The following is a 26253-nucleotide window of genomic DNA, read 5'->3' on the forward strand; positions in this document are numbered from 1 at the left end:
GGAGCTGAATGATTCTTTGCTATAAGGAAAAGTGCTATTCATTGTATGATGTTTAACAGCATCCTTGGCTTTTACACACTAGATGCCACTAGCACTCCTCCCTGTCCCCCAGTTAAGACACACCAAAACCGATCTAGATACTGTCCAATGTCCCCTGAGGCAAAACTGCTCCCAAGTGAAAACTACTGCTCTCGTCCCTAAGCACAGTGATGGAAACATAAGTGCTTGATATATTGTTTTTTGAATGGATAAATGAAAAGATATCATTTGTACAAAATTCATACGTCTCATTAGTGATGAAACAAATGTATGTTTATTTTTTTAATTTTTTAATGTTAATTTTTCAGAGAGAGAGACAGAGACAGAGTACGAGAGGGGAGGGGCAGAGCAAGAGAGGGAGGAAGATAAAGAATCCAAAGCAGGCTCCAGGCTCTGAGCAAGCAGTCAGCACAGAGTACAATGCAGGGCTCCAACCCATGAACCTTGAGATCATGACCTGAGCCAAAGTTGGATGCTTAACCAACTGAGCCACCCAGATGCCCCCAAAAATGTATGTTTAAACAAAATTTTTATAAAAAAAAATAAATAAAAAAAATAAACAAAATTTTTATTAAATATTTTTTAAAAAAGAGATGAAGTAAAAGAAAACACACAGGGTGCGTGGGTGGCTCAGTTGGTTAAGTGTCCGTATTGGGCTCAGGTCAAGATCTTGTGGTTCACGAGTTTGAGCCCTGCGTCTGGCTCTGTGCTGACAGCTTGGAGCATGGAGCCTTCTTCAGATTCTGTGTATCCCTCTCTCTCTGCCCCTCCCCCACCCATACTCTGTCTCTCTCTCTCTCTCACACACAAATAAAAAACATTAAAAATTTAAAACAATGAAAACACAATGTTAGAAATGACTAATGCATAAATATTTGAAATGTCAATTGGTGCAATCCACATGGGAAGTAATTTGGCAATTCAATTTGACCCATTTACATGTATCTTAGGAAAATTAAAATCTTCAAAGCTTTATATGTATGTATTTATTAGAGTACTACAAATTTCATCAAAAACTTATAAACTGAGAACTCCCACAGTAAAAAGAAATCACTAAATAAAGCTTTCTTCACAGGAAAACATTATGTAACGTTTCGCATTTAGGTTAATATGGTTTTTAATAATATGGAGAAATAATTTTGATATGAGATTAAATTAAAATTTTAAGTACACTTGTAACTAATGTAAATTGTGGGGAGCAGAGAAAATCTGCAGTACAAAAGGTTTCAAATATCTAACTATTTTGCCTTGGAGGAAACACTTTAGCTATAGGTGCTTTAATTAACTGGTTAGATTATTCTTAAAATATTATCAGTAAATAAATTTTAGGAACCTATTATGTTAGGAATTTAGTTTTTCTTATTTAAAATAGATATGTAACTGAGTTAAAGAAGATTTTGTATTTATGCAGGTAACTCTACAGGAGACCATATTTTGCTCTAAAATTCTACTGCAAATATTAACAGACATCATTTCTGACAACAGCAAAAAACAGAGCATAGGAAAAGGGAAAATAGTGATAGATTCATTTCCCTGGATCTTAAATAAATTTTAGATTTTTAAATGTTACTGAAAATATTGGCAAGAAGCCATGAAATGTATAAAAATAAATTTAAAAGCTCCAGAGTATTTCTAAAATATTCAAAGTTTCTGAAAAGTTAATTATTCACTAGGCTGAAGTATGAGGCATTAAAAGGTTGAATTAAAACTGGCTATTCAATAGCTGTAGTATGGACTCCTATCAATTTTAAAGGTCAAATTATTCCCTGTAATCATCATGACTCATAGTGAAGACTGTTTTAACATAGTATATGCTAGCAAATGTGTACTTTTAACTCTGTGCAAAGGTAAGAATTATAGGCAATATAACACAGAAATATAATTCTGAACTTTATTCCTAAACTAAGTGTATCTTTAATTTTATATTCAACAATCTTATTATGTGCATACTCTGTGCCAAGGCTGTCTGAGGATTTCAAAGGGAATGTCAAAGATTCCAAACCTGGGAGAAAGACAAAGATATAAATGACTTAATTGTGGAATCTACCACAAATGTACACACATGGGTTGATTGGAGCATACAAGAGAGATGTAGTCAAGGCTGCAAGTTAAAAGGAAGGGAGAGTTCAGGAAAAACACATTTCCAGAGCTGAAGATCTCTGATCTGAGTTTATAAGGAATAATATTTAGCCAGGTCAAGATGGTGGAAGGTCAGCAGACACAGGAAGAGAAAACAGTCTGAGCCAAGGAAGCGAGAGTGGAGGCTGGAGAATCGTGCCACCACATGTGGGGCTCTGAAAAGGGTCATGGGAGAAAGGTCTTTATTAAGTGGTAGCAGTATTAGGATTCATTTTAGAGTTTAAAGGCTGGGGCAAGAACTGGCTTCAGGAGCATGCAATCTGTGCAATCACATAAACGGCACATTTAGAAAGTCCCTATGTTTGCTTTAATGCTTTTCTGTCACCGTCTTGAAATTCTTAAGTATTTAAACAAGGCACCTGTATTTTCATTTTGTGGTAGGCCCCTCAAATGATGTGCCAGTTCTGACTGGAACACAAGTGAGCAGGAATAGAAGCAACCAGTCAGCTCATAACATGGCTTCAGTGGCATGGTTCAGAGTTCGAGTCTTCCTTGAAAACTAACAGCAGCCCGTATAAAGAGGAATTTAAACTGTGGGTGTACATAATCAGTTGTGCATTTTGTAACAATAACACTGAATCAGATGTGAGTGTGGCTGCAGGGAGGGAGGTAAGAGGAAGCTACCACAGTGATTCAGAAAGGAATGATGACCATACGGAATCACACAGTGACAATGGAAATAAAAAGAGATTTAAAAATTTCCAGAAATATTTAGGAGGTATAGCTAAAAGCCTTGGTGACCAAAAATATAAATGAGAGAAAAGAAAAATTATTCTAGACCATTCCATTCACCCAAACAAAGCATTCACAAAGAGGCAGGCAGGCTTTGGGAAGAGACAACTTTGTTTATATGGCTGTATTCTAGATGTACTCACAGCACGTAAGTGAGAGAGTCCTGCCTACGTGATGTGGTCTCAGAGGCTCTGAATGTTCCAACTCCAGTCTACCCCCACCGGGTTGGGTGATTGCAGGTGACACCATTAATGACTACCCTTTGGGTGAAGGCATCGGGAAAAGAAGACCTCTGGCAAATTGCAGGTATGTTACCTGACAATGATCATCATCAACTTCCAAATACTTATGGAAGTAGGGTGTTTGTGTGCATCTTAATGTGGGAACAGTAACAAGCATCATTTTGTTGTATGATGGTATGGGTGGTTAGAGGTGTAGAAAGAATCTAAAAGAGAAAGAAATGAATGACTAATTTTACCTCCTTATTTGTGTGACAAGGTGGCTCTTCACAAAACAGGTTTTGGGAGAACATGGTACAAAGGGCCATTTTAATTAGCTTACTAAATTACCCACTCGACTAAGAAACATGAATGAAGAAATCTTTACTGTAGATGGAACTGAATTAGGAAAGTGGAAGAGTTAGAAAATTTATAGAGGCATTGTGTTGGCAACAATATTTACAGTCAATGCATTAGGAATCTTACACACACAAACACACCCACGTTCATCACGAATCCCTTTCTTTAAGATACTGTTATGGAGAAATCCCCAAGAAAATAGAATTAAAAAAAAAATCAAGATTGAAAGAAGTTGAGAAAAACTATAAGATCAATTTTACAGTTTCTAAAACTAAAAATAGGACTTCCTGAAACATAGAGCTGTATCTAAAAGGAGAAAATTATCAAATTAATTAATTGGGAGAAGTTTCTGAAACTGAAGGATGAGTTTCCAGTTCAATTGTCTGGCCAAATAGATGAGAAAAGGCACACAGCAACATACATCATCATGAAATTTGAGAACACTGTGGACAATGGGAAGGTCCTAAAATCTGAAACAAATAGAAATATATGTGAGAAGGGGTGAGAGAAGGAGGAAGGGGAGGGATGGGGGGACTATGTCCAAAGTGTCTATAATTATAATGTCATCAAGTTTATTATGGTAAATGTGGAACCTACATTAATATGGTTCAGTGCTTTCAAACTTCTGAGGAAAAATTATTTCAACACACGATTCTATATAGGCCAAGTGGTCAAGGGTAGAGGTAAAATAAAGATAGTTTTGGGACACCAGAGGGGCTCAGTCAGTTAAGCATCTGATTTTGGCTCAAGTCATGATCTCTCAGTTCATGGGTTCGAGCCCCATGTAGGGTTCTGTGCTGATAGCTCAGAGTTTGGAGCCTGGTTTGGATTGTCTCCCTCTCCCTGCTCCTCCTCCACCCACGCTCTATCTCTGTCTCTCTCTCTCTCCAAAATAAATAAACTTAAAAAAAATTTAAAGATAGTTTCTATCATAAAAGCTTTTTGCATATTACCATCCATGCACTTGGGGGGAGTTCTGGGAGTACAGAAAGAGGAAGGAAGATATCGGAATTAACACTAGAGAGAAGGAAAGAGAAGCCTCAAGAAGATGGTAAAGAGATGTCCAAGGATAACAGAGTTGCCACAGTTCTAGGAAATGGCCTATCTAGATTCTACTTGGAAAAAGGAAGACTCCAAAAGGAATGTTTCAAAGAAAAAACAAAGTGAGTTGGATACCTTTAAACATATCAGTAAGATTTATTCTAATGGTAGACAAACTGTGGATGAGTTTGTGGATTAATAATGACTATTTAGAAACTACAGCAACTAAGAATCAACCAATTATTAGCTCCTTGGAAAAGACTGTACAAGAAAATAATGTACACTATGTCGTTTAGTTTTAAATAACATTTACATTATTATAAACAGTAAACTATCTTGGAAGCATAGAGATGAGACGTCTAGGTGGATAGAGAAGGAAGTTTCCACAGTGGGAAGCCAGTAATTAGGTACAAAAATAAAAAGGAACACCTGGGTGGCTCAGTTGGTGGAGTGTCTAACTCTTGATTTTGGCTCAGGTTATGATCTCATGATTCATGACATGGAGCCCTGCATTGGTTTCCATGCTGAGCATGGAGCCTGCTTGGGATTCTCTCTCTCTCTCCCTCTGCTCCTCCCTACTCTTGTGCATTCTTCCTCCCTCCCTCTCCCCCCCCCCCCCACAACAAAGTAAAATGAAAGCACAGAAATTTTATTTGGTAACATGGATGTAAAAAAGCGGTTGAAAGTAGTTGCCTCTGGAAGCAGAAAGAAGTCTGAGGAGAGATAAGCACAATCTGTTCTTTAAAACTATACTATTAAACTAACTGATAGAAATTTTTAAATGAGGAGTTGATTGGACAGTTATGGATGTGGCTTCCCTGCAGAGGAAACTATGAACAGAAGCAAAAAGTGTGATGGTGAATGGTGTCATCTGTCATCATGTCATACAGTATGACCCAAAGAGAAAGCTAAAAAGGGACAATAAGTAGGAAAACATGATGCTGAAAACAGAGGTTGAGATCTTAGTACTGACATATTTGAATACTATCTGATAGAGTTTAATTTATGCCTTTGGTGGCCGTTTACCGTGTTCTGCAAAGCCCTTCTTTCAGAAGGGCTGCCCACCACCAAGAAGCATGTTCCTGCCAGCTGACACTGTAGCCGTAGCTAACTACTGAAGGGTGGATTGCTCACCTTTTTCTGGTCAAATGATTCTTCTTAATAATTCAGAATTTTAAATTTGGAAACACAGGGGGAAGAGCTATTGGTAACTGAGTAATATTACGCGCAGTATTTAGGGAAAAGATCCACAAACTCATTGAAGTCTCAGAGATGCTCTGTTTCCTGTTTTCCCCAAGCCTGCTCTGAAGTTTTTGATACAAATACTCCATCAATATATTTATTTTTTGCTTTAGCTCTCAGAGTCTGTTTCTGCTATTTACATCTTAACTGATGCACAGTCAACCGAGAACACTGTTGTTCTTTATAATGAAACATGTACATTGAACACAACTGAAGATAGTCTTCTGTTAAGGGCTAGCAGCTCTTTAGAAGGCTCACAGCCTCTTTAAATGGGCTCCCTATCACAAGAGGTATTCAAGTTGAAACAGGATGACCCCTTTTCAGGAATCGTAGAGAGTGGTTATTCAGAAGGAAATGCCTTCAAAGAATCCTCAGGCATCCTTAGTGTCTGAACATAGTGTCTGAACAGAGAAACTATGACAGATCCAGAGCCTGACTCACATCCCTAAAAAGTCAGCAAACTGTTTCAGTTTTTCCTAAGACTAACCCTGAGCTAAGAATATCTTCTTCTCATGGTGGATACAAAGTCCAGCTGTTTCATATTTATAATGGGTCCATTTCTCAGGGATTGTGACGCATCTTTATTTAAAACGTTTAGGGCTTTCCAAGGGAGTCTGGGTGGCTCAATCAGTTAAGTGTCTGATTCTGGATTTCAGCTCAGGTCATGATCTCATTGGTTGTGAGATCAAGCCCCTTGTCAGGCTCCAAACTGAGCATAGAGGCTGCTTGGCATTCTCTCTCCCCCTCTTTCTCTGCCTCTCTCTTTTTCTCTGTTTCAAGATAAATAAACTTAAAAAAAAAAAAAGGTTTATGGCTTCCCATGTCTACTTCAAAGAGAAATAGCTCCACCTAGGGCACTGGTGAGGGGAAAGTGACCAAATTTTGTACCAAAATATCCTGGCCCTTTAGTCATAGACTGTCAAAGTTGGACACTTGACCCGAGTACAATGAGCCAGTTGGCAAGCCAACAAACATTGTATAATCTATAAGTTTAAATCCATGGGTTGGTGTGAAATGATACACTGGGCAACCCATTTCCTCTCTAAGAATTATTCAACTGAAAATATTAGAAGACAAAATTTTTGTAGAGGGATCCGATGAGGGGGAATCCAGGCTGGAATAGGAATGGTAAGAAATTTTGAAGAATCAGAATTTTTACAAGTGTACCAAATGCTGACTGATACAGAGGGTTGCCTCAGGTAGATACACAGTGATGGACAGAAGTTAAAAGAGGAGATACCCCATTGGTAACTGAGAGAAAGTGAGCTGCCTTAGTCCCTGTTAATGTTTTTTCCCCCTAGTTCACTGGTATTTGTAGAATAATTTATCCTTTCTTTAACCTAGTGTGAGAAAATGTTTGTTCAGTGCAGGCAAATGAGCAATCAACTTTAAGCAACCGAAGACCCTTTTAGGTTTTAATGTAACCTACAGTCATTTGCTTAGATCCAGGGAGTGGGAAAGGTTGGTAGTATTAGTGAGGCAGGAATGATAAATGGTACTTTGCTTGGTAAGGATGCGTTTAGTGGAAAAGTTAATGGAAAGTTTAATGGAAAAGCTAACAATGTTTTGCATAATAGTAGATTGTTAAAAGCAATTAGCTAAAAACAACCAGAGCTGGGATTCTTAAATCAGCCAATTTCAGGAAAAATACTCAAGCAGGTAAACTCCTGAATTAAAATAAATGAGAAAATGGGATTCCACTGGAAAGAGTAAAACATAAAGAGCAATGAGAAACATTACATAAGGCTAAAAGAAGAAAAGGGACAGTGAATTAATGAAATTAATCAATATCTTACTTTGGAAATGGTAAAGTCACACTAAAATTAGAAGTTTGAAGTCTGGATTTGTGTAAATAAAACAAATGTATTCAACCTATAGTCTTGAATACTTAACATTTGAGTTTTATAAGGAATTGGACTTGTTTTGGACATTTTATGAATGATTTGTTTCTGGAACACCAAGAGGAAAAGACTAAGGCAAGGCCTAGTTCAACAATTATTAAGTTTTAGGAGGGGAGAACAAGAAACTCTCCAGAACAAAGTCCTGGGTGTTGAGCCACAGGAATTACTCACTACTTTGCTGGTAAGCCAGTGAGCCCTGTGATTTAGTACACACACAGGAGAGGACAGGATCTGAATGCTTAGGTGTTAGGTAAGGGAACCCAAGACAATATTATCAACATATCTTTTCATTTTTATTTCCCATTGATTCCCTACTATAGAGTTCATCAGTCTGTGAACCGTTGAATTTCACTGTTCAGTGCTTTTCATCTATTCTTCCTACTGTTTGGAATTCTCCCTCCTTTCCATCTTTTTCTCCCCAAATCCAAGGTCAAGACACATCTTTGCTAGAATGCCTCTCTGGTCTCCTTGCATAAAAAGCAATCTGCCCACTTCTTTTTCAGAACTCAATGTTCTTACTTCTGTCTCAAAAACCGTATTAATTTTCAAAGCATTTCTTCTTTTATTACTTTTAAAAGCAGCTTGGCTATTGACTTTTCATGTTTGACTTTTTCATATGATCAGGCTTGTTTTATCCATGTAACATAATTTTAAGTCCCCGTCATGTTATGAGGTCCTAAACATAAGACTAGCCCAATGCCTACTATCAGGTTACTAGTGTGGATTCAGAAGGCACTGCTATGAAAGAAGGTTACACACCACGTATTACACTCCATTCTAACTCCAACACGTCTTTCAGTCTGATTCCAAGCCCACTAAGTTCTGAGGTTATAGAAAATGTGCCCAAATCTGTGATCCTGTGGGGTATGGTTCAATGTCAGCTTTTGTTACTCAAGTAAGCAGTCCTTAGCTTACAGCTTTTGTTTCCAGGGCTTCTAATTTTTTTGTTGAAAAAGAATCGGTACTATCTAGAGTCTAATTCCCTGAAGTAACTGAAGTAGTACTTGTCCCAATTTTGGTAATTTTGACGCTACTTTCTCTGGAATATATTTTATCACTCAAATCTCAAACTTCACATGACAACATGACTTTCAGAGCTGCCAGATCAATTTAACTTGATTTAATTTGATTAAAATTAACGTAACTGGGAGGCTGGAACCCATCTCCCTAATTCCATAGCAGATGGGGAAAAGGATAGTACCTGGTATGGAGACAGAGTTGGGTCTTTATACAAATTACAATTTTAAAGCCATGACATAAACTATTTATAGCTAAGGGATATGTCATTAAAGGATACGTGGCTCACAGAGTCTTTTTATTTTTTCAAGTACGTTCAAGAATACTTATTTTGGACCAAGGTGCCACTGAAGAGAAGGACTTACCACCACTCTGCATAATAATATAAAAGACCAATTGACCAAGTGTACAAGCTGAGCTGCAGTTATGAAGCAGCCAGGGATAGTTTTTTTTTTTTCCTCAGTAGGCCATAAAATGGTAGAGTATTAATGATAATTCTTGGGAAAAGTGGTGTGTGTGTGTGTGTGTGTGTGTGTGTGTGTGTGTGTGTGTGTGTGTATTTGTACTTATGTTGTGTGAAATTCAATCATTTTACTCAGATTGACAGAAATGTACTACTATAGTTATAATTTACCATCAGCTTCCCAGAATATGCCATTCCAGAATGTGCCACTGTGGCAGGTGAATTATTTCAAGCTGAAGACAATAAAGCCCCAGCAGATTCAGGGAGAGCTTTTAACCTCCCCTTTAACTGACTAAAAGAATTGAGATAGCGGGCCTATGCCAGGAAGAAAGCTACTGCCAGGGATAACTTTTTTTATATCAGAAAGATATTTGCATTGCATAACAAACAGTTGTTTAGGAAATATTTGCTCTTCTCATTTTCCTGTGAATTCCCTTCCACCCTTTTGTAGCCCTAGACCCCTACCCTATCCTCCTTGGCTCAGGATGGTATATAAGCCTCAATTACCTGACTTCAGGGGAGTCTTAGATTTTAATGGGGCTACCATACATTCAAAATTTGTTTCTTCTGCTCATCTATCTTATGTCAATTGAATTAGACCAGCCAAAGAACCTAGAAGGGAGGAGGAACGTTTTCCACCCCTACAAGTGGAATTTTACAAAATACATGTCAGAATAAAGCCTAAAGAGGCATTCTTTCCTGTATTGTCATTCCATTTAGTTTCTTCTCCTTCTAGCTGTTCATGAAGTTTGATTAACAGTACAAATTTGTGTGGTGGTAGGTGGTAGGTTGAGAAAAATAACAAGTGGGTCAAAAAGAGATTTAAGGACTGTTATAGTAACTCCCAGTCCACAGCCAGCAAGCAGCAAGGAGGCAGTGGTGACCTGTGGCACGGTGCAGAGGATTGGGAGACATGGAGAAACAGGGTAGAGGGTCCACCAACCCTAACCCACATGCATCCCCTTCAACAATCATCAATATTTTGCCAGAGTTGTTTCATCTACCTTCCTTTTCAGTTGCAGTAATTTAAAACAACCTCCAGTTATCATGTTGTTTACTCCCAGATAATCCAACATATTTCTTAAAAAAACAGAGTGAGGGGGACAAGAAACTTCTTACAGTATCATGAGGTCATTGTCTCACCTCTACACTAATCAACAACTCCTTAATATCATCTAATGCAAAATTTATATTAAAATTTACCCAACTAGTCCCCAAACTGCTTTTTGTCAGTTAATTTATTTGAATCATACTTTCTAAAAGTCAACTTAAAAATCATTTAAATCTGATTTAGTCTCTTTCAAGCCTATTTTAATCATTTTCTAAACCAGTATTGCAATGTTGAAGGAACTTTCACAGACGCCATATTATGGATTTGGGTAAGTACCTCCCCTCCTATCATTTGACTTGTTTTCCATCCCCTGTGTTTTCTGTGACTGGAGATAATATTTAAAGTCTTGATATATGCATTTATAATAAATAATGATAAATTGTATTTATTATATATAATATATTCCATATGATATATAATTATATAACTTTATATAATTATATAATTAGATATATAAATTACGTAATTATATAACATATACATATATTCACATACATATGTACCATAGGCAGTGTTTAATTCTTCATATTGCCTCACGTCGCAACGCACATTATATTTGGTTGTCTTTGGTCTGCTAACATCCATCAGTGAATTCAGACAGTGACATCCTGTTCTCTTTATAATCAGGTTCTTGGGCATAGGATGACCTGGAATCTTTGCCTAGATTGTCACGGTTTATGCCTGTTGTCCTGGCATGATTACTAACAGTGAATCTTTCACTTGCAAAGTGTCTCTGATTGGATTATAGATTACTCATCAATTTCATATTTAGTAATTTTGTCATACATTGATGATGACTACCTGTTAGTTACTTCATTAATGATCACATAATGATTTTATAATTCCATCATTTTTTTCTGCACTTATAACTGGGAACACTTTCATACGAAATTCTTTCCTACATCCATAGGACTTGTGGGATATCCTGAAATACCATTTACGTCCAAAAGGCAAGGTAAATGCTGAGTTCTTCTCTTTCAGTTGCCAATATTCACAATATTGAATTGGTGCCCAGACAATCTCTAATGGATGTCCAAAGTCCAATGAGTTTTGGTTTCTTTTTTAAAAAAATATATTTATGAATGCATTGCTTTTTTATATTAAATGTGTTTTTTCCTTTTTTATTTTTTTATTAATATGAAATTTATTGTCAAATGGTTTCCATACAACACTCAGTGCTCATCCCAACAGGTGCCCTCTTCAATACCCATCACCCTCCCTCCCCTCCCTCCCACACCCCATCAACCCTCAGATTGTTCTCAGTTTTATTTTTTTTTCTTTGTTTTTTTTAATATATGAAATTTATTATCAAATTGGTTTCCATACAACACCCAGTGCTCACCCCAAAAGGTGCCCTCCTCAATACCCATCACCCACCATTCCCTCCCTCCCACCTCCCATCAACCCTCACTTTGTTCTCAGTTTTTAACAGTCTGTTATGCTCTCTCCCACTCTAATCTCTTTTTTTTTCCTTCCCCTCCCCCACGGGTTCCTGTTAAGTTTCTCAGGATCCACATAAGAGTGAACACATATGGTATCTGTCTTTCTCTGTATGGCTTCTTTCACTTAGCATAACACTCTCCAGTTCCATCCACGTTGCTACAAAGGGCCATATTTCATTCTTTCTCATTGCCACATAGTACTCCATTGTGTATATAAACCACAATTTCTTTATCCATTCATCAGTTGATGGACATTTAGGCTCTTTCCATAATTTGGCTATTGTTGAGAGTGCTGCTATAAACATTGGGGTACAAGTGCCCCTACGCATAAGCACTCCTGTATCCCTTGGGTAAATTCCTAGCAGTGCTATTTCTGGGTCATAGGGGAGATCTATTTTTAATTTTTTGAGGAACCTCCACACTGTTTTCCAGAGTGGCTGCACCAGTTTACATTCCCACCAACAGTGCAAGAGGGTTCTCCTTTCTCCACATCCTCACCAGCATCTATAGTCTCCTGATTTGTTCATTTTAGCCACTCTGGCGTGAGGTGGTATCTGAGTGTGGTTTTGATCTGTATTTCCCTGATGAGGAGCGACATTGAGCATCTTTTCATGTGCCTGTTGGCCATCCGGATGTCTTCTTTAGAGAAGTGTCTATTCACGTTTTCTGCCCATTTCTTCACTGGATTATTTGTTTTTTGGGTGTGGAGTTTGGTGAGCTCTTTATAGATTTTGGATACTAGCTCTTTCTCCGATATGTCATTTGCAAATATCTTTTCCCATTCCGTTGGATGCCTTTTAGTTTTGTTGATTGTTTCCTTTGCTGTGCAGAAGCTTTTCATCTTAATGAGGTCCCAATAGTTCATTTTTGCTTTTAATTCCCTTACCTTTGGAGATGTGTCAAGTAAAAATTGCTGCGGCTGAGGTCAGAGAGGTTTTTTCCTGCTTTCTCCTCTAGGGTTTTCTCCTCTATGGTTTCTTGTCTCACATTCAGGTCCTTTATCCATTTTATTTTTGTGAGTGGTGTAAGAAAGTGGTCTAGTTTCATTCTTCTGCATGTTGCTGTCCAGTTCTCCCAGCACCATTTGTTAAAGAGACTGTCTTTTTTCCATTGGATATTCTTTCCTGCTTTGTCAAAGATCAGTTGGCCATAATTTTGTGAGTCTAATTCTGGGGACATCCCCAGGGTGAAGGGGTGCATAGGGCAAGGTATAGGGAAAGGGTGAGGAGCTCTGCAGTGCACCACTCTCCCCACATCACCTATTCCCCAACCTGGATGCTCTCTGGACGCCATCCTTCCGGGCTTTTATGGAGGCTTCATTACATTGGCACAGCTGATTAAATTATTTCCCATTGGTGACTGATCCCACCTCTATCCCTACTCCCTTCCCTGGAGATTAGGGACAGGAGAGGGAAAGTTCCAACTCTTTAATCGTATCCTCTGATTTTAATTCAGTGTTTTCTCCCCATTACACTATAGAATCCCTCATTACTCATTAGAAATCTGTACCTTCATAAGTATTAATTTGTTATATCTTCATTAGTTCTTTTTTATATACAATAAATAAAATAAGTTGTAATAAAATATTTGGAAACGTTTATAGGACTCTCATTTTAAAATCACTACTTCTAGTCTATGTAGTCCTTAATATCAAGAAATCTATGTTGATTATTCTATCTCCACAGTTGAGCCCTGATGTTTACACGGAAAGAACTCAGTAAATATTGAAGATAAATATATTTTCAAAGTATTTTTAAAAAATCTTTGAATATTCGACAACAGTAATTATGCCTTGAATATTCTGAGGTAGTGTATTTCCTTTTTTCAAAGTTTATTTATTTGAGAGAGAGAAAGAGAGAGTGTGCACACATGTGTGAGAGTGGGGGAGAGGCACAGAGGAAAAGAGAGAATCCCAAGCAGACCCTGTGCTATAAGCACAGAGCCCAACATAGGGCTCGATCCCATGAACTGTGAGATCATGACCTGAGCTCAAATCAAGAGTCGGATGCTCAACAGACGGAGCCACCTAGGTGCCCCTGAGGCAATATATTTCCATTGGAAAGAACATCAAGCTTAGGTGCAGACATAGGTTCCATGTTTTATCAGCTTCCTCATCTAAAAAAAATCTTTAATATCTTTGGCATTAAATACTACGATATAATAAAATAAAATAGGTACCATATTATGATTTTATTAATGTTTGTGACAGATTGGTTTGGTGGCCATGATATTTCACCCTTCCCTGTATCTGTACTCTTTGTTATTTAAGGTGGAAACACCTCCCAGAAAAGGCTCTTTGGTAATTGGGATCAGCTGTATGACTTGCTTTGGCCAATGGAATGTAAGCAAACATGGTGCAAACAGGGCATCGACACTGGTTGGCACAGTAAAGCATGTCTCCTTGTGCATCTGCCATCCTCACAGAACATCTCCTGGACAGAATGCTGGTCCCAGGAGGAGAACGAACTAACACGCCACAATGTTTTACTAGTAACCTGTTCTAATCTGTCCAATTAAAAATATCATTCTTGGTCAGAGCAACATTTTTCTAGATATGTCTCCTAAGCCAAGGGAACCTAAAGCAAAAATAAAATATTTGGATTACACCAAAATGAAAAGCTTTTTCCCAGCAAACCATCAACAACATGTAAAGGCAACCTACTGAATGAGAGAAGGTATTTGAAAATACAACATCTGATAAAGGGTTATTATCCAAAATATATAAGGAAAAGTCATACAAGTGAACACTAAAAAAAAAAAAAAAAGAATCTGATTAAAAAATGGGCCAAGGACCCAAATAAGCATTTGTCCAAAAAGACACAGAGAGAGACAACAGACATATGAAAAATATGCTAATTGTCACCAATAATCAGGGAAATGCAAATACAAACCACAATGAGATATTGCTTCACACCTGTCAGAATGTCTATTATTAAAAAGACAGGAAATAACAAATGTGTGCAAGGATGTGGAGAAAAAAAGAACACTCACTACTGTTGGTGGGAATGTAAACTGGTGCAACTACTATGAAAAAGACTATGAAATTTCCTCAAGAAAATTAAAAATAAAAATACCACATGATACAGTAATTCCACTATGTGTCTTTACCCAGAGAAAATGAAAGTGCTATTTTTTTTTTAATTTTTTTTTTCAACGTTTATTTTATTTTTGGGACAGAGAGAGACAGAGCATGAACGGGGGAGGGGCAGAGAGAGAGGGAGACACAGAATCGGAAACAGGCTCCAGGCTCTGAGCCATCAGCCCAGAGCCCGACGCGGGGCTCGAACTCACGGACCGCGAGATCGTGACCTGGCTGAAGTCGGACGCTTAACCGACTGCGCCACCCAGGCGCCCCGAAAGTGCTATTTTTTTAAGAATATACGCATCCTGGGGCGCCTGGGTGGCGCAGTCGGTTAAGCGTCCGACTTCAGCCAGGTCACGATCTCGCGGTCTGTGAGTTCGAGCCCCGCGTCGGGCTCTGGGCTGATGGCTCAGAGCCTGGAGCCTGTTTCCGATTCTGTGTCTCCCTCTCTCTCTGCCCCTCCCCCGTTCATGCTCTGTCTCTCTCTGTCCCAAAAATAAAATAAACGTTGAAAAAAATAAAATTAAAAAAAAAAAAAAGAATATACGCATCCTTATGTCTATTGTAGCATTATTTACAATAGCCAAGATAATGAAACAACCAAAGCGACCATCGATAGATAAAAGGATAAAGATGTCATACACACACACACACACACACACACCATCATAGCACTCTGCCATAAAAAAGAACGAGATCTTGCTATTTGTGACAATATGGATGAATCTAAAGGATATTAGGCTATGTGAAATAAGAGAAAGATAAATACCATAAAATTTTTATATGTGGATTCTAAAAAACAAAACAAAATGAACAGAAAAAAAAGTAGAAGTAAATAAGGACCAATTTTCTAGAGGGGAAACTGATAGTTGCCAGAGGGGGGATGTAGGGCAGATGGCAAAAATGCGTGAAGAGTTGTGGAAGTCCAGGCTTCCAGTTTTGGAACGAATAACTCATAGGGATGAAAGGTACAGTATAGGGAATACGGTCAATAATACTGTAATAGCATTGTAGGGTGACAGACAGTAGCCACATTTGTGGTGAGCACAGCACAAGGGATAGACTTGTCAAATTACTGTGTTGTACACCTGAAACCAATGTAACATTGTGTGTCAACTACAAGAATAATTATAAAAGACCATTCTCCAGTACAGGGATGTGAGTGGGGTAGGGAAAAAAGCTCAGAATGTTTTTACTTATTCAGATTTTTTTTTTTTAAACTCCTGAGATCATGGTTGATTTTTTTTTAATTTTAACTTTTTTTTTTTTAAAGTTACATCCAAGTTAGTTAGCATATAGTGCAACAATGATTTCAGGAGTAGACTCCTTAATGCCCCTTACCCATTTAGCCCATCCCCCCCTCCCACAACCCCTCCACTAACCCTCTGTTTGTTCTACATATTTAAGAGTCTCTTCACTCATATTGAGGACTTTAAGATACAAAACAGATGAACATAAGGGAAGGGAAGCAAATATAATACTTATTCAGATTTTTAACAGTATTGTATCTGTCCTAAGTACTTGATCTTTGGTTCATGAAAACTTCAGCAATCTTCAAATTTTTTCACTATGTCCTTGGTTAAAATACCCTTTCTTCTACCTAATACACAAGCCCTTTGAAAATGTGAGTGCTTTGATGGTTCTTTATAAATCTCTTTCCAATCTAGGACCCACTTTAAGAACTTCCCCTTTCTCCAGATCTATCTTCCCTTTATAGGTTTATGCTTTTCTATGATCCTTGTTATATTTGTTATTCTGTCATCATGGACATCTGTTTCAAATTCTAGCTAATACAAGATTGACCTGAAAGAGTTTTCAAGTCCAGAATCTTGAGCCATCCATACCCATCAACTCTCTGGGAATGGGATCAGAAAATCTCTTGTTGAAAGTTACTCCTTAAAAGGATTCTTGTAGAGTATTTTTTTTTTCTAGAAGTTTGGCCCAGTTTTCTTTATCTTGGCTATCAAAACTGAAGAATAAAATGACCCCTTCCCTTACCCCCTCCCCTTTATTAACTGGTTCTTTCTTGTTTATCAGAAAAGAGACTAGTAAAGGACATTTCTGTCTCTAATTTTGACACAATAGTATTTCCAGTAAATATGTACTTTACAATGAAAGACAATTAATGTCTTTCATCATTGTTCTAATTTCAGTGTGGGATGTTTTTTATTTATTTTTATTTTTTATTAGAAAAGCATTAACCATACTGTCTCTTCAGTCAGGCATTCATATATCCTTTTTGGATTCTTTTAATGTCTATTTTTTTATGTTATAGTTCATGTGTTTACTCTCCTCTCCAAAAAAAAGAGTCCCAGGTCTTTTTATGAATTTATGAATTCGGTCAATCTTTAAAATATATAATGAAATACAGGAGAATAACCCAAATTTGCACATGAGGACAATACGACTGATTGGTACCACTTGTTCCACAGTGTGCCATTTATAATCAGCAAAACTAGGTTTAAATCAAGCCCTGTTTTATTCTAAAAGACCATGATCTTTCTACGATGTCTATATGCTAAGTCAAGTTAAATTGAAATTACACTTGCATTCACTTCTTTGTTTCCAATACACCTTGTTTGATTTTAAATATATATGAATGAAATAAAATTTCTCTTTCTGTATGTATTATGAAAATTTTATTTCATATATACATTTATATATGGTATAAAAATTCCCTGATTGCTAAAAAAAATAATAGGATCTTCCAGCTAAAATATACAAAGGAACAGTTTGAAAAGAGCAGCATGCAAATAAAGGCTGTTAATATCAAAATCCCCCAAATAAGCTGATACTTTATATATTCCTTATACCTTTTAGTCACCCCAAATTTAATTAGTGCCACACAGCCTCAGTTTATTTGCCAACTTAACATGGTTCCCATTTGTGCCATTTGTGTCATCATGGTTCCCATGATGAATGGCGGGTGGACCTAAATGTAGCACAAAGGATTTCCTTGAAAATTTCAATTTTCTGCTTTCTCTAGTAGGTTCTCAAGTTTCAACATTTAGAGAATATCACATTTAAACATCAAGGAAATTGGTTGTTGACAGGGAAAATGACTTATGACAAGTTTTCTAAAATTGCAAGGGCCATGTTTTCTTGGTTTCTTCTTTTTGAAAAGTAGCAGTGACCCCGTTAAAGCATTCATTGCTGAGAAACATGCCAAACACTCACTGATTTAGTCCAGGCATTTTAAGTCTGGTGGGTTATATGTTTTCCAAACTATTCATGCATCTAGTTTCTCTTTCTGCCTGATTCTCTCTCCCTTTGGTTCATTGCCCACCTCATTAAAATTTCCATCAAGGAGAGGACACCTAATTCAATCCTGTCACTTGTTAACTGCTCTTCCAGCAGCTGCATGTGTTGGCAAATTAAAAGCAATGGCTAAAGTGTGTGTGGAGCCCAGCTTCTGTTTTTATGTTTTCATTGTAAACTAAGGACACCAAATGATCTTTGAGTGAACATTGTGTTCAAGGTGGTCCATTAAGAAAAACTGAATTTCCAGATTTCTCTGTCCATTAGGAGCTTGTGATAAAGAATAAAGAGGCTGGGTTTTATGCATAGGACAATCAAAAGGTCAAAGGTATAACAGATGTACTTATACTCATGCACTTGAACATGGGCTCTGAATGCAAATAACTGCCCTTAGGCTTAAGGTACAGGCATAAGATAGATGTACTGAAGAGAATCCCTGTAGTACTAGCAACATAAATGGAATGATGGTAATCCTGTCAAAGCAAAGATCACACAAGGAAGAGATAACGAATAGGCAGGAGCACACTGTAAAAGGCTTGAAAAATGCAACCAGCCAACAATTGCCTTGAGATCACTGGGTCAATGAAGAGAACCCAGCATAACGGGTTGAAAGCAACCCATTCCTGTGGCTGATTTCACCCTTTGTGCCCACAGCAACTTTTCTCAGGGCCTTTAAACACATTTGATAATGTCTAGGGGCAAAGGTAAGTAAATTAATCACCACAATAAATCATTCCTTTAAAAAAAAAAAAACAAAACATAGTATCTGAAATTAGTAAGGAATCTAGAAATTATCTGGTCTCAAATCCTAAAAATTAGGAGAACAATACTACGGGAGATTAAGAAATTTGCTGAACCTGCCCCTGAGGTTCTCATTTCTTCATGTCACCCCTCACCAGAGCACTGAAGACTTTTGCAACTGGGATTGCAGAAAATTTTAATAATCTGTGAGACATCACTAGAAATGATGGAGGAGCCAGAGACTGAAGACTGATTGTTTTCCACCAGTGAATCTGATGTTGATCAATGATTCATCAGTTCTAAAAGTAAAGACCCAAGATAATAGGATCAAAGATGAATTCACTAAGTGTAATTCAACTCAAACCAAACTTTTCTTACTTCAAATTTTTATTATGTTAACCAAGAGCTTATCAAAACAAAGAATACAAGTCTCTTATGAAGTATGTCACTTAAAAATTTTTCCTTTCAATCTGTTGCTTGTATTTCATTATCTTGACAGTGTCTTTTGGAAGAGCAGTATTTATTTTGATGAAATCTAATTTTTCAATTTTTTTCATAGATTGTTCTTTTGTATGGTATTTATGAAATCTTTCCTTCACTCCGGGTTACAAATTTTTCCTTTTATGTTTTCTCCTAGTTTTGTAGTTTTAAATTTCACATTAAAGTGTATAATACACTAAGTTACTTTTTGAATAGGATATGAGATATAGACACAGATGTGCTTTTTAACAAAAATGGACATGTCATTTCTCCTGCACCATGTGTTAAAAATGCTATCCTTTCTTCATAAAATTGCTTTTGCATCTTGATCAAAAATTAGTTGACCATATATGCTGTATTAGTCTTCTCAGGCTGCCATAACAAAATACTTGAATACTTGTAGCTTAACCAACAAAAATTTACTCTAAGTCCTGGAGGCTAACAGTCCAAGATCAAGGTCCCAAGTGATTTGGTTTCTGGTGAGAGCTCTCTTTCTGGCTTGCAGATAGTTGCCTTTGAGCTCTATTCTCATAAGGACACTAATTCTATTGGATTAGGGTCCCATCTATATGGCCTCATTTAACCTTACTGATGTCTTTATAGGCCCTATCTCAAAATACAGTTACACTGGGCTGTATTAACATATGTGCTAATTACTTGTGGCCTGTCTATTCCTTTGATGTATTGTCTATCTTTATGCCAACACCAAATGTCTTGACTATAGTAGCTTTATAATAAATTTTGAATCAGGGCTCAGATCTGTAATTCCTCCAAATCTATCCTTTTGAGAGTTGTTTTGCATTTCCATATGAATCAAATTTGAATTTCTACAAAAAATATGCTCAAGTTTTATTGATTTGTATTGAATCTCTAGATAAATTCAGTAGAGTTGAAATTTTAACAATTTGAGTTTTCAAATCTATGAACACATTTATTCTTTATTAATTTCTATCACTAATATTTTATAGTTTCAGGTTGTACACACCTTTTGTTAGATACAACTGTAAGAATTTTATATTTTGGGGCGCCTGGGTGGCGCAGTCGGTTAAGCGTCCGACTTCAGCCAGGTCACGATCTCGCGGTCCGGGAGTTCGAGCCCCGCGTCAGGCTCTGGGCTGATGGCTCAGAGCCTGGAGCCTGTTTCCGATTCTGTGTCTCCCTCTCTCTCTGCCCCTCCCCCGTTCATGCTCTGTCTCTCTCTGTCCCAAAAATAAATAAACGTTGAAAAAAAAATTTTTTTTAAATAAATAAATAAAAAAAAGAATTTTATATTTTGATGTTACTGTAAATGAGTGTTTTAAATTGCTAGTATACAAATATACACTTGATTTTTTTGTATTGATTTTATCTTGCAATGCTGCTAAACCCATTTATTAGTTCAAATATCTTTTTCTGTAGATTCCACAGGGTCTTCTATGTAAACAAACAAGTTATCTGTCAATGAACAATTTTATATGTTCCCTTTCAATCTGCATGCAATGATTAGAGCTTCCAGTACAATACTGAAAAGCATTGTTAAGAATCCTGATTTTAGGAGGAAAGCAGTTAGTCCAACATTAAATAAGATGTTTATGTTTGTCATAAAAATTCCCTTATGTTCCATTTATGCTAAAAGATTTTATCATAAATAGATGTTAAACATTAAAGCTTGTTAAATACTTTCTCAAAATCTACTGTAATGATCATAGTTTTTTTCTTTTTCATACTGTTATTATAATTAATTAAATTCTTTTTAAATAATCAACCTTGAGTTTTGGAAATGAATTATGCCTCGTTATGATGCATTATTCTTTTTATACTTTTGGGTTTCAAGAGTTATAATTTTGTTAAGAAATTTTTTTATCTAGGAGGAGGAGCCAAGATGGCGGAACAGCATGGAAGCTTGTGTGTGTCCTGTCCATGAAATACAGCCAGACCACCACTAAACCATCCTACACACATAGAAAACCAATTGGAGGATTAACACAACAATTTGCACAACCTGAACCAAAGAATTCAGCAGGTACATGGCGTGGATAGCTGAATTTGGGGAGTGAGAAGCCTCGAAAGGGAGGGAACACCTTTTGTGGTTGGAGAGAGGACAGACACTGGAGCGGGGAGAGAATATGGGAAAAGCACCCCTCCCCAAAAGCAGCTGGAAAGAAAGTGGAAAATTGGAAACAGCTGCAGGGACTAAATTAAAAAGGGAGAAAGGAGAAAGGAGAGGGTTTAAATTCCATTAAGACAGTAAACAAGGGGAGGGCAAAGACTGCAACTCCGTAGCTTGATACCTGGTGGTGCTCTGGTGGGAAGGGTGAATCCCCAGGAACAGAGTGGGGTCTAGGAGATTCTCGGGGCCACATAGGGAAAAGCGGTTCCACTGCTTGAAGGACATTTGGTAGAGATTGTTGAAGCCACCTAGTCCCAGCAGACCCCGGAAGGTGGCCACATTCACTGGTACTGGGGCAAGGTCATTGAGGGTAAAGACTAGTGCCAGATTGTGTGTTATGATTTTCCATAATCCCTGAGACGTTGCTGCTACACTGTCTTGTGAACTTTTTCTGGGGCAGGCTGGCAGATGGCCACAGTCTCGGGGCACCGGCAACAGCAGGGTCCAGCAGGTGTATGTGGGTGCAGCCGACATTCAGCCATGGCTCATTTGGCCATTGCTCGGTGAGACCCTCCTGCAAAGGGGCAGAACAGGTCAAAGCTGCCGTCCTTCAGAAGTAAGGGGCCAGGGAAAACAGCCAGATCCGAGACAAAACTTGGGAGAGAGGTACTGCCTGAGGCCTGGTCATTGAGAGTGAAAAAGCAGGAAGTGGACCAGAGCTGAAGACAGAGGACGGGTATGCGATTGCTGATCCAGGAAAACAGACTGGGTAGCTGGGTGGTGCCATTTTCACCACTTCCACACATGTGCATATGCACCAACAAGCACCACAACAATCCACCCCAGCAGGCTAGCAGCACCATCTAATGGAGAGCGGAGCTGTTACACCGAGTCCCGCCCAACTGGGTCAACTTTGCTCTTCAGGAACACAAGCCTCACCACTGGCTTAATTTATGGACTATAAAGAGCTACATGGACTGACCTCTAGGGGAAAACGAAGCAATTTCAGTCCTACTTCAATCTGCTAGCAGGTTCATCTATTCAATGTTTTTTGTTTTTTTTTTTTTCTCTTTTTTCATCTTCCTTTTCCATTTTTACAATTCTTTTCTTTTTCTTGAATACAGAAAGAGAAAAAAATAATTTTTATTTTCAATTTTTATTAAAATATCTGTCTTTAATTTTTATTACTATATTTTATATTTTGTGTAAGTTTTTTCAAATTCTACTTTACTGCCATCATTTTATTTTAGGCTACTTCAGTCTACTCACCTCAAATTTTCAAACAATTTCCTTTTTTTTTCTTTCTTTTTCTTTCTGTTGTTGATTTCTTTTTCTTGAATGCATAAAGAGAAAAACTTCATTTACTTTCAATCTCTTTTAAAAATATTTTTATTTTTTATTACTATATTTTTTGCTTTTATGTAAATTTTTTCAAATTCTATCTTACTCCCATCATTTTATTTTAGTCTACTACAGTGTATTCACTTTTTCAAATTTTCAAATGATTTTTTTCTGTTATTTTTTAATCTTTTTTTCTCTTTTTTCTTTTCCTTTTTCTTGAACACAGAAAATAAAAAATCATATTTATTTGTAATTTTTATTAAATATATTTTTATTTTTTCCACTATATTCATTACTTTTGTATATATATTTCCAAATTCTGTTTTACCCCCATCATCTCATTTTAGTCTACTTCAGTGTATTCATTTTTTCAAATTCTCAAACGATTTTTTCCTCCCCCCACTTTTTTTTCCTCAAAGTTGTCAAACCACTTTCAACACCCAGACCAAAACACACCTATCATGTAGCATCATCTATTTGATTTGTGTGAGTGTTTAATTTTTAATTTTAATACTTTTTAAATTGTTTTTAATTTCAACTTTTCTACCTCATTAATTCCTTTTCTCCCTTCAAAATTACAAAACGAAGGAATTCACCCCAGAAGAAAGAGCACGAAGGAACAACAGCCAGGGATTTAACCAACACAGATACAAGCAAGATGTCTGAACCAGAATTTAGAATCACAATAATAGGAATACTAGCTGGAGTCGAAGATTGATTAGAATCCCTTTCTGCAGAGATAAAAGAAGTAAAAAGTAGCCAGAATGAAATTAAAAATGTTGTAACTGAGCTGCAATCATGGATGGATTCAGCAGCGGCAAGGATGGACAAGGTAGAACAGAGAATCAGAGATATAGAGGACAAACATACAGAGAATAACGAAGCAGAAAAAAAAGGGAGATTAATGCAAAAAAGCATGATTTAAGAATTAGATAAATCAGTGACTCATTAAAAAGGAACAACATGAGAATCATAGGGGTCCCAGAAGAGGAAGAGAGAAATAGGGGTAGAAGGGTTATGTGAACCAATCATAGCGGTTAACTTTCCTACCCTGGGGAAACACACAGGCATCACAATCCAGGAAGCACAGAAGACTCCATAGATTCAACAAAAACCGACCATCAACAAGGCATATCATAGTCAAATTCACAAAATACTCAGGCAAGGAGAGAATCATGAAAGCAGCAAGGTAAAAAAAGTCCCTAACCTACAAGGGAAGACAGATCAGGTTTGCAGCAGACGTATCCACAGAAACTTGGCAGGTCAGAAAGGAGTGGTGGGATATATTCAGTGTGCTGAATCAGAAAAATAGGCAGGCAAGAATTCTTTATCCAGCAAGGCTCTCATTCAAAATAGAATGAGAGATTCCAAGAGGAAGATGGTGGTGTAGGTGGACGCTGGGCTCACCGTGTCCTGCTGACCACTTAGATTCCACCCACATCTGCCTAAATAACCCAGAAAACTGCCAGAAGACCATTCTGCTAGGAATGGACTCTCTGGAGCCAAGCGTAGACGAGAGGCCCACGGAAGAGGGTAGAAAGGGCGGAGAGGCGGTGCGTGCTACACGGACTGGCGGGAGGGAGCCGGGGCAATGGAGGGGCAGCCCACCCCGCAAGGCACAGCCCTGAGTCTGGCCTGAAAGCGGAGGAGCCGGATGGAGTGTGTTCTGACACCCAGCAGGACTTAACATCTGGATTATAGTAAGTCAACAGCTCCGCTCTGAGAGCGGGAGGGCTAAAGGACAACAGGAGGGAGAGTTGTTGAACCCTGGAGGACAGAGCTCATCGTGGCGGGGAACAAAGGCGCTCACCAGCACCATCTCCCTTGCCCATCCCCAAGCCAAAATCCCAAGGGAACCAGTTCCCGTCACGGAACTTCGTGCACCACAGTAACATCCAATGCTGTGCTTCTGTGGATCCATCCCTCGGATGGGTCTGCCTCTCTCCCAGTGCCCCTCCTGAAGCCGACCACCGAAGGCAAAGCAAGCTGAGTCTGCCCCTCCTGTCCCTCTGCACCTTGCGGATCCACCCTGGCTAATACGCCAGATCCCATCAAAGCAGCACCACAAGCCTGGCAGTGTGCAAGTAGTCCAGACAGGGGCCACGCCACTCCACAGTGAGTCCTGCCCCTGGGAGAGGGGAAGATAAGGTACACAACAGTCTGACTGTGGCCCCAGCAGTGGGCTGGGGACAGACATCAGGTCTGACTGTGACCCGCCCACCAACACAAGTTTCTCCACACAGCACAGGGAAAGAGCCCTGCAGTTCTGCACCACTCCAGGAACTATCCAAAATGACGAAATGGAAGAATTCTTCTCAAAAGAAACCCCAGGAAGTAGTGACAGCTAATGAACTGATCAAAAATGATTTAAGCAATGTAACAGAAAATGAATTTAAAATAATAGTCATAAAATTAATCGCTGGGCTTGAAAAAAGTATAGAGGAAAGCAGAGAATCTATTACTACAGAGATCAAGGGACTAAGAAACAGGAGGAACTAAAAAATGTGTGGAGTTTCCTCAAAAAATTAAAAATAGACCTCCCTTATGACCCAGCAACAGCATGGCTAGGAATTTACCCAAGGGATACAGGAGTGCTTATGCACAGGGGCACTTGTACCCCAATGTTTACAGCAGCACTCTCAACAATAGCCAAATTATGGAAAGAGCCTAAATGTCCATCAACTGACGAATGGATAAAGAGATTATGGTTTATATACACAATGGAATACTACGTGGCAATGAGGAAGAATGATATATGGCCTTTTGTAGCAAAGTGGATGGAACTGGAGAGTGTTATGCTAAGTGAAATAAGCCATACAGAGAAAGACAGATACCATATGTGTTCACTCTTATGTGGATCCTGAGAAATTTAACACAAGTTCATGAGGGAGGGGAAGGGAAAAAAAAAAGAGGTTAGAGTGGGAGAGAGCCAAAGCATAAGAGACTCTTATAAACTGATAACAAACTGCGCATAGATGGGGGGTGGGAGGGAGGGTGGGTGATGGGTACTGAGGAAGGCACCTTTGGGGATGAGCACTGGGTGTTGTATGGAAACCAATTTGACAAAAATTTGTTATTTAAAAAAAAAATAGAATGAGAGATAAAAAGTTACCCAGACAAAAATTAAAGGAGCTTGTGACCACTAAACCAGTCCTGCAAGAAATTTTAAGTGGACCCTCTAAGGGGAGAAAAAATGAATATATATATACATATATATATATATATATATATATATATATATATATATATACACACACACACACACACACACACACACACACACACACACATATACATGCCAAATGCAACAAAAGGTTAGAAAGGGCCAGACACTACCACCAGAAACTCCAACTCTACAATCATCATAATGACAATAAATTCATATCTTTCAGTACTTACTCTAAACGTCAATGGACTCAATGCTCCAATCAAAAGACACAGGGTAACAGAATGGATAAGAAAACATGATCCATCTATATGCGGTTTACAAGAGACCCACTTTAGACCTAAAGACACCTTTTGATTGAAAATAAGGGGATGGAGAACCATCTATCATG

This window comes from Leopardus geoffroyi, chromosome D1 (assembly GCF_018350155.1).
Source record: "Leopardus geoffroyi isolate Oge1 chromosome D1, O.geoffroyi_Oge1_pat1.0, whole genome shotgun sequence".
In the NCBI taxonomy this organism is placed as follows: Eukaryota; Metazoa; Chordata; class Mammalia; order Carnivora; family Felidae; genus Leopardus; species Leopardus geoffroyi.